Source organism: Diabrotica virgifera, chromosome 4, assembly GCF_917563875.1.
Source record: "Diabrotica virgifera virgifera chromosome 4, PGI_DIABVI_V3a".
NCBI lineage: Eukaryota > Metazoa > Arthropoda > Insecta > Coleoptera > Chrysomelidae > Diabrotica > Diabrotica virgifera.
The window spans coordinates 41,059,555-41,065,554 of record NC_065446.1 but is presented as its reverse complement, the minus strand read 5'-3'; the positions used below and the strand labels follow the sequence as shown (position 1 = coordinate 41,065,554).

At 34.3% G+C, this 6,000-nt stretch overlaps 1 protein-coding gene across 3 annotated transcripts in view; it reads right to left on the bottom strand.

The window, feature by feature from the left end:
• Positions 1–1,544: 1,544 nt before the first annotated feature.
• Positions 1,545–6,000, bottom strand: part of LOC114325509 (TATA box-binding protein-like 1) — a 98,888-nt gene continuing 94,432 nt past the window's right edge. For all 3 annotated transcript variants that reach the window (XM_028273574.2, XM_050648173.1, XM_028273573.2), the window contains one exon: positions 1,545–2,055. The gene's annotated coding sequence lies outside the window, so the exon portion shown is untranslated. The remainder of the gene's footprint in view (positions 2,056–6,000) is intronic.

Below are 6,000 nucleotides of genomic sequence, written 5' to 3'. Positions count from 1 at the left end.
GATTATACACATTTATAACATTTATTCTAGTTGTTGATATATGGCGCTATAATCGGAAAAAGATTTACCTATTACATAATACCTATACGACTAAAGTCTAAAGTTATTCTCAGTCTTTCAGTGTGTCATTAATTTTGACGTTATATATGATTTTAAGAATGTAGAGAATCATTGCACGACATTTTAGTTAAATCTGACAGTTGTCAGAATCGTAATCAGCCAAATATGAAAAGGGTATTGCAGTATAACCCGAAAACAAATTAATCGTATTTATTGCATTTATGAAAACTTATGTTCATTGATTTGTATAGTCGTATAGATAATAAGTATATCATTTTTTTATTATGGCGCCATATATCAACAACAATGTGTCAATTGGTGGTCAAGTTAAGGTGTCATAGTTACTAGAATACATGTTATAGATGAGTATAATCACGGACGTACCTTTTTTTCTGTCACTTCCACTTAATGTGTTAAAAAGAAATCGAAAAACTGTGACGCACTGAAAGAAGCCTCTGAGAAAAAATATAGCAGCTGTTTAACAGTGTTATTCCTCTATCCGCTGTGAGCTCGTAGGTAGAGGGGATAATTAAAAGTTCGTGAGCGCCAGTAGTGACAAGTTAGTGAACTTCGGTTGGAAATTTGACAAATGTGAAAGTGAATAATTTAAAACATACAGGAAAAAATATTAGTTGGCCAAAGCTGTGACATATATTTTTATCTTAAATATACTTACGATTCAAATAGTAAAATTTTGTTTTTTTAAACATTTTATAATTAATCTATTAAGACACATTGTATTAAGAACATTTTATAATTAATCTATCTAAGATTAGAATAGCCATGATGATTGCCAACCTCCGTCGCGGAGATGGCATGCGAAGAGAATTAATATATCACCATCTACACGATAATTGTGAAATTATCGGAAGCAGGAAAGAAGTAAACTAGTGTTCCAGCATTAGTTTAATTACATAAAATACAAATAAACTGTTTAAAATATATATATTATATCGTTGAAATCATATAATAGACAATAATTATTTGCTATTATTTACAATACTTTTCTCATTCAATTTCCAACCAAAGTTGTACTAGTAATCCAGCTAGTTGGCGATACCAGCGAATAGTTGCTGCATTGTGTGGTGTCACTTTTGTTTAGAATGGGAAGTATTCACCCTGTTTTCCATTCTTCGGGCATAATTTCTTCCCAAATTCTTATTATGTCATATATTTTTGTTTGCGCTCTTCTCCACCTCGTTTTATTAGCTTGTCTGGACCATTTTGCTTTAGATTGATTTCTTATAACTACTCGTATGAAGAATTTTCGACTTAGTTTTTACCATCAAGTTTTGTTTTTTTTTTAAGTAGGTATACGTGATTGCTTTCCCTTGCCTTAAATAAGCATTCACAATACTTCTCACATATGTTGACATCAATCTTAGCTGTTTGTTTTTTCTTGTTTGGTAATTTTTATCTTAAATGGTTTCCTTGCATAATTAATAATGAAAAGTTTGAATTAGGATTTTTTTGAAACAAAAATATAAACAGTTTGAGAAAACTTTTATTAAGTATATGTACAGATTATAGTAAAAAGGAAAAATAACTAAATATATCGTTTGAAAAATAAGCGAAAACAAAAGGACTTAAAACTAAATTTATCTGTTTTTGGTATACATTCCCATAAACGTTATATTGTCAGTAACTGCAAAAAAATAATAATAAAGTATTTTCTTTTTAAAACAATAAATAAAATTTTTCTTTCGATACGTGTACTTAATAAAAAAAATAATGCCTCTAAAAATCGCACATAAATAAAATGTTTAAAGTATCGAACTGAAATTGGACTATACATTGTCATTTTTATCATTTCAAGCTACTAATATCATGTTTAACATGGTATGGAAATCTTTTTTCGGAACATTTGCACTTTCAATGCAATAAGTTAGATTCTTGATTTGCAATTAACCAGTGTAAATTTCAATATAACGTCGCGATGTTTTAAAATTAATTCATGTAGTTCGACTGTAGTCCCTTTACCGATGGCTATCGCACCTTCGCGTGCGTTCACAAGAAAACGATGCAATCCGATGGGGCACCTCAGTTCAGTGCAGTTGAACAAATGAATTAAATATGAAACATCGCTACGTTGTCTGGAAATTTACACTGGTTAATTGCAAAATCAAAAATCTAACTTATTGTTACATTTTTTATTTAAACTCGTATGTTTCAGAAATTTTTGGATATTGATTAAATTATATTATTATTACCAAGCTGTCTACAAATGTTTAAATAACGCAAAAGATGATTATTCTTTCTAAGTTATATTGTTCCATATCAAAGGTGAAACATTTGTTCTTCACAAAAAGATAAACTACTACTGTTCTCTATGAATTGTATTGGTTCACCGATTTCGAAACGGCTATAAGGACTAAGGAAATTTTAGAATAGAGACCTAGACACGATGTTTATCGTAATTGAGAATGTCCTGTAACATTCTGTCCTGAATGTCCTAAGCACATTCAGTACAACTGGATTTAGGCTACTATGGAATTATTTCTGGGATGCCGATGGTACAACAGTAGACTCAAAACGGCAAATGATGACGACAAGGGTCAAACACTCTATGTTGCAGGAATACTTACGCGAGATATCGATGTGAATGAAAAAAAATTACTGCAATAACAAACATACTGACACTAAAGAACGAAAATCAGAAATAGATGACAAATACCTAACATAAATATCCATTTACAATTCAGATAGGGATACATGTTACCTATGTTACTTAATTTGTACTCAGAAATTCTAGTCACAAAAGCCAAAATGAAATAGTGATGGCAAAAAAATTAGAATACAAACATATGACACATTCAATGTGTCAAAAAAAGTGAGATAGCTGGCTTCTATCATAAGAAAAGTCCTCATCCAATTGTAGATTGGAAAGTGAAAAAGAAATTCACATAAATGAACTACTTATTGACATCAGAAGAACAACAGACGTTTAAGTGAAGACGAAGAACCAGCAATACTAAAGGTTGATGTACTGCATGCTATAAAGTTGGCAGAAAACAGGAAAGCTGTTGGCTCTAATAACATTCCGGAAGATATGTTAAAACTAATTAACGAAGAAAATATTAAAAACAATGTTGGTTAAGCTTTTCAATCATGTGTACTTAACTTTACGAAATCCATGAGGACGGGTTGAGGTCTGAGCAATAAAAGTAGGTTGGAAAACCTATTTCGAGGGTCCGCTAACAGAACAAGGACAACAAACACAACCTATGCAGTATTTAATATCGAGATAAAAGAAGATCAGGATCAGAATAATGAATTAAGAAACCCACCCACAAAACAGAAGGTAATGGATGCCATTAAAGCAGTGAAGTATAATAAAGTCCCAGGGATTAACAACATACCAGCTGAAGTTCTCAAAATTTGAGGGCACACACTGATAGATAGATTTCATAAACTAATAACAGACTTGTGGAACACCGAAGAAATTTCAGGAGACTGGAAAAAAGCAATTAGGGTAATTTGAGGAGAGATGGTGCAGAAGGTGAGATGGCTCAATGGTTTTACAGCGCCACCGCACCGTCTGTCCTGTCATGATAAATATCTAATTCAATAATAATTTATACGTGATTCGGACGGTACAAAAGTATTTTTTCGAATTCTTTCTTTGTGTTATTGGACTTTAAATTTAATAATAATTTTAGTCACAGTATCGTGTCAGGTAGGTAAATACATTTAAGTTTTCATATATAACCTCAAAATTGTGCATACTATTTCCAAACGTGTTTAATTTTTGAGGTGCGCCATCTCACCTCTCACAACGAGGATAGATGGTTCACTTATTTTTGAGGTGAGATTGCTCACTAATAATTCCTTTTCTTTTGAGTATGCCAACCAAATACAAGCGCATTGGAAGTTGCTCCAGGGCGAGTTGGACAGAACAACAATTAGCCGAAGCCATTCAAGCTATCAATGAAAATAGAATGGGTGTTAATGAGGCTGCTCGAAATTTTGGGGTACCGGCAACCACTCTACGAAGAGTAAAATTGAGTGACAATACAAAGAAATGCCCTCTTGGACCCTCCTCCACGTTAGGCGAAATTGGTGAAAAAATAGTTGGTCGAACATATCCTAAAACTTCAAAGAAAAAACGGATTTTCTCCTAATCGAACCGATGTACGAAGTATGGCTTTCCAATTGGCCGAACAGCTGCGAATTAAGCATCATTTTAGTAAGGAGTTAAGATTAGCTGGTTTTCCATGGCTGCATTTATTTCTGCAGAGAAACCCAAGGCTGTCAGTGAGAAAAGCAGAAGGGGTATCTTTTGAATAAACCTGGACACATCTACAATATGGATGATACGGGTTTAAAACTGAGTAATAGGCCAGGACATGTTGTTCAGAAAGGATCTAAAAACATCGCAAGTATCAGCTCTGGTGAAAAGGGAGAAACCATCACCGTTATAGCCTGTTGTAACGCGGAAGGCGTTTTTCTTCCGCCAACCTGCGTAATGAAAGGGAAAAATAAAACGCAAGAGTTCGAGGATGGGATGCCTCCGGGATCCTTGGTCTACATGTCCGAAAGATCAGCCTATGTCAACAGTGACATATTTTTTCAGTGGATTAGTTCGTCCCCAAAAAGCCGATGCGAGTAGTTTTGTTACTGCTTGATGGTCATGCTTCACACTGCAGTAACGTTCAGATGCTAGAATACTGTGTTGAACACAACATCATACTGCTTTGTTTGCCAAGTCATACGACACAATTCTTACAACCACTAGATAGGTGTTTTTTCAGATCGTTAAACTACTGCTCAGCTTGCAATTTATACATTAAAAATAATCCAGGACGAAAGCTCTTCTTCTTCTTCACGTGCCATCTCCGCGACGGAAGTTGGGAATCATCATGGCTATTCTGATCTTAGATGCTGCTGCTCTGAATAGTTCGGTTGATGTGCACCCGTACCATTCCCTCAAGTTACGCAACCACGAGATTCGTCTCCTTCCTACACTTCTCTTGCCCTGTATTTTCCCCTGTATAATCAACTGAAGTATGTTATATCTCTCATTAGGCATAACATGTCCCAGGTACTGCAGCTTTCGTGTCTTGATGGTTTCCAATATTTCCAGTCTTTTGTTGACTCTTCTCATGACTTCGTTGTTTGTTATATGCTCGGTCCATGATATCTTCATGATTCTTCTATACACCCACAGTTCAAATGCTTCCAACTTTTTAGTAGTCGATGCGTTAAGTGTCCATGCTTCTATTCCGTAAAGTAGAGTCGAGAAAATATAGCACCTTGCCAGCCTAACTCTCAAGTCTATTTTCAGTTCTCTTGCACAAAGTACCTTTCTCATTTTATTGAAGTTTGTTCTTGCTTTCTCTATTCGAACTTTGATTTCTTTGGAATAATCGTTTGTGTGATTAATTATTGTGCCAAGATAGTTGTAGTTTTCTATTTGTTCTAAAGTTTTACCTTTAATTGTTAGGCTTTCATCATTATTTTGGGTTTTTGATATCCTCATAAATTTAGTTTTCTTGATGATTATTGATAATCCATATTCTTCTCCATACTTAACTATCTTGTTCATTAGCTTTTGGAGGTCTTTAAGGTTGTCTGCTATTATGATAGTATCGTCCGCATATCTAATGTTGTTAATTTGCGTTCCATTTACCTTTATTCCTGCTGTTTCTCCCTCAAGAGCTCTTTTCATAATTTCTTCAGAGTATGCATTGAATAGTAGTGGTGATAATACACACCCCTGTCGCACTCCTCTTTTAATTTCGAACTCTTCTGATGTGTGTTCGTTAATCCGTATGTGTGCCTGCTGTTTATAATATAGATTTGTTATAATTCGAAGGTCATTGTATTAGGAAGCTCACTAGACTGCAATTTGCAAAGTTACTTGCTGAAGGATGGAACAAGTCTGCAACTGTAAGTAATGGAACTTCGGCAGTTAAGGCTACTGGAATTGTGCCGTTTAAT